Raw genomic sequence first — 10166 nt, 5'->3', positions numbered from 1 at the left:
ACAGACAGGATCGGACAAGCCCCTCGACAAGACAAGCTCTTGGAAAGGATCAAGGAACCACGTATAGGCGCCCAGCCTGACCCCGCATCTGCCAGCTCAGTGTGGCTGTAGGTCACCTCAGTCTCTGTCACCGGCTGGGGACGGCCTCCCTCTTGTCTTCCTCCCCTGTCCCGGCCCCCCACATCTGTCACCTTCCAAATCCCCAGGGCAAACTGCCCAGAGACGCCGTCCCGAACCCTCAGACACGTCACTCGGTCACGGCCACAGTCGGAAGCCACACACGCCACCACCCTCCTGAGCAGCAGCCACTGAGGGCCGAGCCTCCACCAGTGGAGACACACGGGAGTCCCTGAAGGCCCCTGTGGACTCCCAGGAACCCCCGCTGCCCGGGAGAAACAGGCTGCAAGAGACCAGATGAGGGCTGTTTATTGCAACAAACAGAGACCTCTCCCTTCCTGGCGGGGGGTGGGGAACAGAACATTCTAATGTGTCCCTGCCACAGGCTCTCCCTGACCACCTTCCCAAATCAGCCACCACTCTCCCCAGTCCCCTACAACTCTGTCCCTCTCTCACAACCCTATTGTATTTCTTTGGAGTGTTTATCTCTATCTGACTTCACAGTGTCTGTGGCCACTCAACCCCGCCTGGCCCCCACCCCGATAGGAAACAAGGTCTCCACAAACCATAAGAGACTCTTTAAATTAAAAAAAAATTAGTGTTTATTATTTATTTTTGAGAGAGACAGAGAGAGAGAGAGAGAGAGACAAGGCATGAGTGGGAGAGGGGCAGAGAGAGAGAGGGAGAATCCAAAGCAGGCTCCAGGCTCCGAGCTGTCAGCACAGAACCCGACGCGGGGCTCGAACTCACAGGCTGTGGCATCATGACCTGAGCCGAAGCCAGACGCTCAACCGAATGAGCCACCCAGGGGCCCCCCCATAAGACACTCTTAAAACAGAACAACCTGAGGGCTGCTGGCAGGCTGTTGGGTAGGGGGATGGGTTAAATGGGCGATGGGTATTAAGGAAGGCACTTGCTGGGACAGGCACTGGGTGTTACATGTAAGTGATGAATCACTAAATCCTGAAATCATTATTACGCTATATGTTAACTGATTGGGACTTAAATAGAAATACATATGTACATACAAGGTCTCCAAAGACGGGGACCCCCTGGACCCCCAGTCCAGGGATTGGCAAACTTCTTTTTTTTTTTTTAACATTTTTTTTGAATTTTCTTTTTCTTTTTTTCTTTATTTTTGAGACAGAGAGAGAACATTAGCAGGGAAGGGGCAGAGAGAGAGGGAGACATAGAATCTGAAAGCAGGCTCCAGGCTCTGGGCTGCCAGCACAGAGCCCGACACGGGGCTCGAACTCACAGACTCTGAGATCGTGACCTGAGCCAAAGTCGGATGCTCAACCGACTGAGCCACCCAGGCGCCCCGAGATTGGCAAACTTCTGCAAAGAGCCAGATAGGAAACGTGCTCGGCTTTGCGGGTCTCTGTGGCAACAACCGTGCTCTGCCCTCCCACCCACGGTGGTGGCCACCATCAAAAAACCCCCAACGGGCGTCGGTGGGGAATGTGGAGAAGTCGGAGCCCCTGCACACTGTTGCCACCAACATAAAACGGTGCGGGTACCCTGGAAAACAGCATGCTGGTTCCCCCCAAAATTAAAAATAGAATCACCGTGTGACCCGGCAATGGCGCTTCTGGGTCGGCGCCCCCAAAGAATTGAAAGCAGGGTCTTCAAGAGATATGTGTAGGGGCGCCTGGTGGCTCAGTCAGTTAAGCATCCGACTACGGCTCGGGTTCCTGAGTTCGAGCCCCACGTCGCGCTCTGTGCTGACAGCTCGGAGCCCGCAGCCTGCTTCGGATTCTGCGTCTCTCTGTGTCTCCCTCCGTCTCTCCCCGTCCCCGGCTCATGCTCTGTCTCTCTCTCTCTCTCAAAAATAAAAAGATTTTAAAAAAAGAAGAAGAAGAAAAACAGCCGCAGACAATACGGACGTGAATGGGCATGACTGCATACACATAATTTACGCCTGCCGAAACTGTAATTTCCTACGATTCTGTGTCTCATGGAATACTCTTTTTCTCTTGCTTTCATCTGTTTAATAATGTAAAAACCATTCTGAACCAGAAGGCCGCGAGGAGGACGGGCGGATGTGGCCCGCGGGCTGTGGTTTCGAGACCCCGGTCCAGTCTGCCGGCTCTGCGTGTTGTGCCTCTGGACTGGCAGGGGCTGGGGTCGTGCACTTGCACGAACGAATGCGTGCATGCACGAATAATGGCACAGCTGGCCAGCCAGCAAACCCCAGAACCTTCGCTTCGGTCCTGAGCACCTTCGGGAAAGCCAATTAGCCTCTCTGGGCCTTGGGTTTTCAGCTGTAAACGATCTAGGCTGGCACCCGTGCAGGGTGTGCCTCCACTTACCGGGCCTCCTCTGGTTCCTCCCACTCCTTCTCCAGCTCCGGGGCAGGGGTGGGGGAGGGCGGTTGGGAAACCAGGAAGCTCTAAGAGAGAAGATAGGAGCCTCCCGCGCTGGCTCAGAGCCGGGACCTCACTCCTTGTGTGCACCCCTCCCCAGCCCAGGCCGACGCTGAGGTCTGCTGGGTACCACACACACAGTCTCTCGTCCAGGCCTAAATATATTCCAACCTCAGGGACATTCCACACCCCACACTCATTTCCGCCTTTCTGCCCAGCATAGTCTCAAGAACAAAAATCCAAGTGGAAGGTTGGGGGCCGTGGAGGAAGAGGAGGAGGGAGGGAGCCAGTGTGACCAGGCTGAGATGTGGCTTCAAGGGTCCTGGTCGTGATGGGGATGCTGGGAAAGCTGAGAATGAGGGGGCCTCCCCCCCTCCCAGCCTGCACAGTGCTTCCCTCCTCTGCTCGCAGCTTCGTGAGTCACCATTCCGGCATTCGCTGGCACAGAGCCAGGGCTGGGTGGGATGTCAGGGCGGCAGGCGGGCGGGCGGGGAGACCTACTTTAGCCTTGGTTTCTCCCCCACGCCCACAAGGGCCTTGGGTCTCAGAGCACACACCCCAGCACCTACTCAGTACATCCAGAGGCCAGGCTGGGGCTTCCCACGTCTGCTGCCCTGGGAACCAGGAAGGAAGGGCTGCCTGTCGCCACCCACCTGGGGCACTGCGCAAGTCCAGCCACCAGGGGCTGGGGAGGCCAGCACCCCTGTCTCCAGGTAGAGCGGATGTGGCCTAGAAAGGTCGCCCTGCTGGCCCCTCCCCAAGATGCCAGAACCTGCCAATCACCTCCGTGCCCAGGACTCCAGCCAAGGCCCCAAGTTTGACTCCACATCTGTATTTGGGAAAAGACACACACACACACACACACACACACACACAGTGGGGAGAGGCAGGGCAGTGGAAGGCGGGCGGCGAGCCTACGCCTCACCCACTCCACCCCAACATTCAGCCACGCTGGGGGACGTTTCTCGGCTGCCACAACTACACAAAGAGGCACTGGTGGCACCTAGTGGGTGGAGGCCACCGCTGATGCTCGACACCCTCCGATGCCCGAGGCAGCCCCACCACAGAGAGCCATCCGGCCACAAAAAGTCCAGAAACGCTAGCCATGTGTCCAGGTCCGAATCCAGGCGACAGCACTTTTCAGCTGTAAAGACTATATGCAGGAGGAAGGCTACCTAACCCCATGGTGCCTCAGTTTCCTCCACGGGAAACAAGGAGAATGCCATAATAAGTCAAGCAGTGAGGACTCTGGGAGTGGAGCACTTTAAGTACTAAGCACTAGCTTCTATGGTTGTTGTCATTCTCCTTTTTCTCTTTTTTTCCTTTAAGTAATCTCTATCCCCTGCGCGGCGCTCGAACTCACGGCCCCGAGATCAAGAATCCTATGACGTACTGACTGAGCCAGCCAGGCAATCCCGCTGTCATTCTGAAGACCTCAGGCTTCAAGTCCCACAGACTTGAATTCGAATTTGACATTTGTCGTGGGGCACCTGGCTGGCTCAGTGGGGAGAGCATGAGCCTCTTGATCTCGGGGTCGTGAGTTCAAGTCCCATGTTGGGCATAGAGCTTACTAAAAAAACAGGTAAACAAACCACACACACACACACACACACACACAACCCCAAAAACCAAAAAATAACACACACACACACACACACACAAATAAAACAAAAAACCCCTGACACTTCTCAGCTGGATTTGGATAAATGCTGTCACTGCCTGTCTCCGGAGTCACTAGGGGCAACAGATGAGCTACTGGGCACACAGCCTTAATGTGCGTTGGGGACACAGGGGTGCTGAGTAAACTCTTGCTGAGCTCAGGAGGGCCTGAGCCTGGAAGGGGCAGGAGGGGACATAAGACCATCTGGCTTCTGGGTTCCACGGATGCCATGGCAACGGGACAGGATGGGCTCAGGTGCAAGAGAGTTGGAGGCGAAGGTTTCAGGGAGGATTCACGCTGGCCACAAGCACCAAGCGGGAAGCATATGGCCCCGTGCGTGCGTGAGGCCAGGCCAACCTGGAGTGTGGCTGGCAGGAGCCTTCTAGCTGAGGAACTTTCCCCAGCTTTCTAGAACATACAGGCCAGCTGCAAGGAGGGGAAGTCACTGAGAGCAGGGAACAGGCACACTAGGGTAATCTAGGACAATCGGGGACAGAGAACTTCTCCGGAGCCGCGTGTGTGTGCGTGAGCGAGCGTGTGGGTAACCCACTGGGCCTAGACTCAGCTCACGGTGTTGAGGGGACTGAGCCCGCTTTCCCCAGCCGACCAGAAACCCGGGTCCAAGCTCGGGACATGGCCCTGGGGGAGGCTCCTCGCTCTGGCCTTCCCAGCCTTCAGGGATAGGGCTGGCTTGAGTCACAGCGGAACTGCTGGGAGACGGTGCATGTGTGTGCCCACACCCCTCCCATGATGAACAGACAGTCATGAGAGAGAGGGGCAAGCCTAAGAAGAGAGGAGGGAGGCACAGGGAAACACGATGATGCCCGGAAGCAGCCATTGATGCACAGCGTCCCCAAGGGCCCTGCAAATGGCAGCAGGGGCTCCACAGAGGGACGCAAAGCAAAGCGGCAGAGGGGAAGACATCCCCCCCCCCCCCGCACCCCCCCCATCCCGGCTGAAAGGAAAGCTTCGGTGGTCCCAGTGCGGGCCCCGTTCCCACGGCCCGCTTCTCTGTTTTCTTCAGAACCGGCCTCACACCCACCCCTCTCAGAAGAGAATGCCTTGTCCCAAACCACATGTGGCCCCTTTGAAAATTCCGGTGACTGTTTATAAGGCAGTGTCCGTGGGGATTTGGAGGGTAGCTGGGGAATACATGGAACTCAGTGCTGCAGACTCCAGCCGCTGCTCGGATTCAGAGCCTGAGCGGGAAAGGGTCTCAAGACTCCCCCCCCTCCCCACCCCGCCTCTACCCCCCCCACCCCAAGGAGTCTGAAAGTTGCCGCCTGCGGGGACTCGGCAGTGGGTTAACTGCAGGCCTGCTTTGCCTTCCCCTGTGGGGTGGCGGTGGCTACAAGCCAGGACAAGGTTCATTCCGGAAGGGCGGGCCACAGAAGGGAGGGGAGGAGAGGGGAAGGGGGCCTCAGGTGGATGCTGGCTGGCGGTAGGCTGGCCTGGGCCCGAACCCCAGCTGCTGGGCCTCTAACAGCCCCCCCCCCCCCTCCGGTCTGAAAGGCAAAGCAGTGAGCCACTTCCTGTCCCAGACACCAGCAAGGGGGCCTGGCAGCAGCCTTTGCAGTCTAGAAGTTTGGTTTTGCTCAGTAAATAATGATTACAAAAAAAAAAACAAAAAACAAAACACCCCAACCCCCAAACCAACTTTATCCTCCTCAAGCCCTTGGGTTGAACGTGCACATATTGGCCCTTGGGGAGGTTTTTGCTGTCAGAAAGGGGAGGAAAAAATGGTACAGTCACCCAGCAAGTGGGTGTGAAAAAGCTGAAGAGGGCATTTGGTGGGCCAACCTGGTGGGCGGTGGGCCAAGGATGCAAGGAGAGAGAGAAAAGGCTGCCCAGTGGTGGCAGGGAGACCTGGGGCCCCGTGGCCCTCGCCCCACCCCACCCCACCCCAGCTCTCTTTCCTTATCAGTGAATGGAAGATAAGCCACTGGGTGTATACAAGCAAAAGTCCACTGGTGTGGACAAGGGCCTCTACGTGACCCCTGCCCATCCCATCCAGGAGAGAAAGAAAAACAATGCACTTTGTTTTACTAGACACACGTTTGCTCTAGGCCTTAATTCCCTCATCTGTAGAAAGAGGCCAGTGAAAGTGTCTACTTTAATTTTTTTGTTTCGTTTGAGAGCGAGCGAGCGAGACAGAGAGCCCTGCGAGCACACAAGTGGGGGAGGGGCCGGGAGCAGGAGAGAGAGGATCCCAAGCAGGCTCCACACCATCAGGGCAGAGACTGACATGAGGCTCGAACCCACGAACTGCGAGATCATGACCTGAGCGGGGATCAAGCGTCGGATGCTTCACGGACTGCGCCGCCCGGGGGGGCCCCAGGCCTACTTTAGTTCTGATTTAGGCTTGCAGTGATGGATAACTGAGAATGTGGGAGGGCCAGGCACAGCACCTGGCTGGGTGGGAGGCATCACTGTGTGCAGTCTCTTCTTAGAACAGGGCATGCTATCTGGCCTGTAACTACCCAAAAGCCTCCGGGGCCGGATGCTGGGGCTCCAGGGACCCTCAGAAGCTCCTGGAGCCCCACAGACTCTCCTGAGGGTGAACCTCTCTGGCTAGCTCTGTAAACAGAAGAGACTTCGCATGAATTCTCAAGGAACACAACAGCTAATTCCCCAGCGTATCTTCCCGGAGCTCCAAGAGACAGCAAAAGGTTTCCCAGACCCCCAGCTCAGGTCGCTCTGGCCCACTAGGATCACGCTGTGCTCCTCTCAGGCCCTTGGAAGAACTTCCCAAGCAGGGAAACTGAGGCCCGGACCAGGGAGCCAACTGGCTGGGGGATCGTGACCTCCGGCTCATCTGGCAGGGCAGCAAGACCTTGGATTCACCTGGGTCCCTCGGCCGGGCCAAGCCCACCCCCCAGAGATCCTGGGATGTCTTAGCCCTCAGCACAGCGGATTCTCCCAGGCTAGCTATGCCCCGTCCCCCACCCCTGGTGGGGGGGGGGGGCACAACCCTCAGCTCACCAGAGAGCAGAGAACCAGGCTCTATCACTCCACTGAGGACGGCAAGGGGTGCATTCGCCTTGCCTTTTCTGATCATTTGTGAAAACAAGACCTGGGACGGGAGAGAAAGAGCTGCCTGTTCGCTAGCTCGGTGGACAAATCCCCTCCTGCTCCCTTCCCACAGGCCAGGCCCCCGAGATGCTCCCCCAAGCTGCACCCCCGAGGGAAGGGTTAACAGGAAGCGCCTGGCCGTCCAGCAGCTACAGAAGCCCATTGTTCTGTCAGTCCCCTCCCCCTCGTCCAGGATGACCCTCTGGGGAGCCCCTTCAAAAGGGCCGGACTGGTGTCTCCAGGCTGCTGGCCAGCCAGTCGGGAGAGTGAGCACAGGAAAAGGAAAGCCGCCGGGCGCGGGCTGGGGCACAGCTGTCACCGCCACATCCCCCGGGGGCTTTCCGAGGAAGGGGCGGGGGTGCTCAGCCTTGCCTGCCCCCGAGTGGGCAGCCCTCCCCGCGGTCCCCATCTGGAAGCCAGAAAGCTTTGATGTCGAGCCTTTAGGTACAACTGAAGCTCCTGCCTCCCTCCACCCCGCTCCCCCCCCCTCCCCGCCCCCGCTCCTCCCCCCCCCCATCTCTGGTTCAGAAAGTTTCACACCCCGCCCCTCCTCCATCGGATTTCAGATCTTCTCTTCTCCAGGTCCCGTCAGCTTTTTCTGATTAGCAGCCTCGGGTGGGGGGTGGAGGAAGCGGGTGCTTTGGTAGGGCGTCCTGGGTTTGAGGGGCGCTAGGAGGAGGAGGGCTGTTAGCAATTCCCTGGGAGACCCTGGGGGCGGGCAGGGCGAGGACGAGCAGCTGGCCACCAGATGTGGGTGGACAGACGGAGGAGGAAATTAATTGGTGCCAGTCGGTGGCGGGCGAGGAAAGGCAGGTCCCCAGGGGGCCAGGGGAGCCGCCCAGGTGCGGGAGGGAGCTGAAGGAGTGAGGGGGGCAGTGAATGTTTAGGTTATTATTATTTTTAATGTTTATTTAATTTTGAGAGCGAGAGAAACAGAGCACAAGCGGGAAGGGGCAAAGAGAGGGAGACATAGAATCCGAAGCAGGCTCCAGGCTCCCGAGTTGTCAGCTCAGAGCCCGACGCGGGGCTCGAACCCACGAACCGTGAGATCATGACCTGAGCCGAAGTGGGACGCTTGACCGACCGAGCCACCCAGGCGCCCCTGTTGAGGTTATTTCTTCACTGAGAGCCAACAACGTGCTGGGGGAGAGGGGGTCGATCTTGGACGGATTGGGTATGTAGGTGGAGGGCCTTAGGCCTTGGGCTCAGCTCTCCTGGACACAGATTTCGAGGTGGGCGGAATAAACCTCCAGGCTGAGCCTGGGGGAACAGAACAGGTGCCCTAGTGAGACCCATTGTGGACACAGGTGGGAAGGTGTGGACCCCCCTGAGGACACGTGTGTGGATCCGAGCGCCACGAGACACTGCTGCGGGGGCTCTGGTTCCCCGTGGACACCGGTGTGGGGTTCTGGGCTCCTCTGGACACGTGGGGAGCTTCAGCAGCCTGCACGACAGCGGTGGGTAGCATGAACCCCAAGAGCCCCCTTTCCCTCCCGCTCCTTCCGCGATTTACCTGATTCGGATCAGGCCCCCAGCCCCACACGCCCCGGCGCGGCCTCCGCCTTCCGGCCCGGCCTCTAAGTCCCACTCCCGCATCCGCGGGGCGTGCTTTGTGGGGGGGGGGGGCGCCCCGCGCGGAGAGCCTGGGCGGAATCCGGTCCGGAAGAGACCGGTTTGGGGGGCGAGGGGCGTGGCCCAAGTCACTGACTACGCTGGGAGTTCTTGGAAGTCGCTCGGTGCGGCGCGCAGGGGCGGGACCCGGGGGGAAGAGCGCGAGACGAGGTGAACTCGTCTATCCCGCCCCCGCCTGTGATTGACACCCCGATCGCTCCGCCCCGCGTTGTGGTAGTTACTGACCTCGACCTCCCCGCCTAGGACTCACATTTCCTGGCGGAGATCGAGGCCCCGCCCCGCCTGGCCTAGGCCTGCGCCTTCCCGGCTCGGACGCGCGGACCTCGCCCCAGGTTCCTGGAACCGGGCAAACCGGTCCGGGTGCTGTTTCTGTGGCTCAGCCCTTTCCCAGGTTTGCGGAGGCTTTAGCGGGGCGCCTGCCCCTTAGGTCCTGCCGAGAGGAGAGTGGAGGGGATCTTGGATGGCCGACACGACAAGAGCCGTCCCTGACTTGCTCTCCTGCAGGGCGATCCTCTCTGGCCTCAGTTTCCCATCCGTAAAAGGTGGAGTTAAAAGGACCAGTCTCAAAGGAGAGGTTGCAAATGAATCATTCATTCACAAAAACCACTTAGTAAGCACCTGCTAGACTCGTCTCTGGCCTCGAAAGGAGGCCCCAGGCCAGAAGAAGAGAGAAACCCAGAAACGAATATAAAATTGCTTTGTGATGTTACAGGGGGGGGGGAAAAAAAGCTCCTAATCTGAGCGTCTGTAAACAAAGGTCTTGGGCCAAAATGGGGGGCATTTGTAGCTTTGTCTCTCTTCCAGAGGCAGAATTTTCCTAACTCTGGAACGGTGGCCAAACTGATTCAATGCTATTTAAATAAGAGGACGAATCCCTTTGTTTCTCTCTTTTCAGCTTTTAGACTTTCCCTAGTCTTCTGACTGAAGATAGGCCCTTTCCTGTCTCCTGTGGTAATAATGTGTCGTAAACCGTGGCTAATCTCTGTGCCTAAGAAAGCTGTCTGGACCCTCATACTGGCTACTGTTTCAGCAGAATCTTATGACATTGTTTTGTTTTCACTGTAGCTTGTATTAAAGGTTACCTTCTAAGTATGGTCCGTGATTAACAAGTGGCTTATGTTCAGAAACATTTTTAGATAAGTAATAGTACAGTTGTTTTGCAGATATGACAAAAATCCTGGCCATCCACGGTCTGAAATTTGGTAAATTCTATGCTAAGAGTCACGGGCAGCCACTGATTAAATGCGACAATAACTACTAAGCACGTAGCACTTGCCTCCCCCAGACAACTTCATCGACTCTTCCAGGCCTGGGTTGGG

General features: G+C 57.6%; 1 long non-coding RNA gene across 1 annotated transcript; it reads left to right on the top strand.

Moving 5' to 3' along the window:
• The first annotated feature begins 8468 nt into the window (after positions 1-8468).
• On the top strand, positions 8469-9940 carry LOC125160793 (uncharacterized). The gene is made up of 2 exons (XR_007150374.1): positions 8469-8672; positions 9743-9940. It is a non-coding gene; the product is annotated as an uncharacterized LOC125160793 (long non-coding RNA).
• Positions 9941-10166: the final 226 nt, after the last annotated feature.

The sequence above is a fragment of the Prionailurus viverrinus genome, chromosome A2 (genome assembly GCF_022837055.1).
Source record: "Prionailurus viverrinus isolate Anna chromosome A2, UM_Priviv_1.0, whole genome shotgun sequence".
In the NCBI taxonomy this organism is placed as follows: domain Eukaryota; kingdom Metazoa; phylum Chordata; class Mammalia; order Carnivora; family Felidae; genus Prionailurus; species Prionailurus viverrinus.
This window is presented reverse-complemented; position numbering and strand designations above follow the sequence as displayed.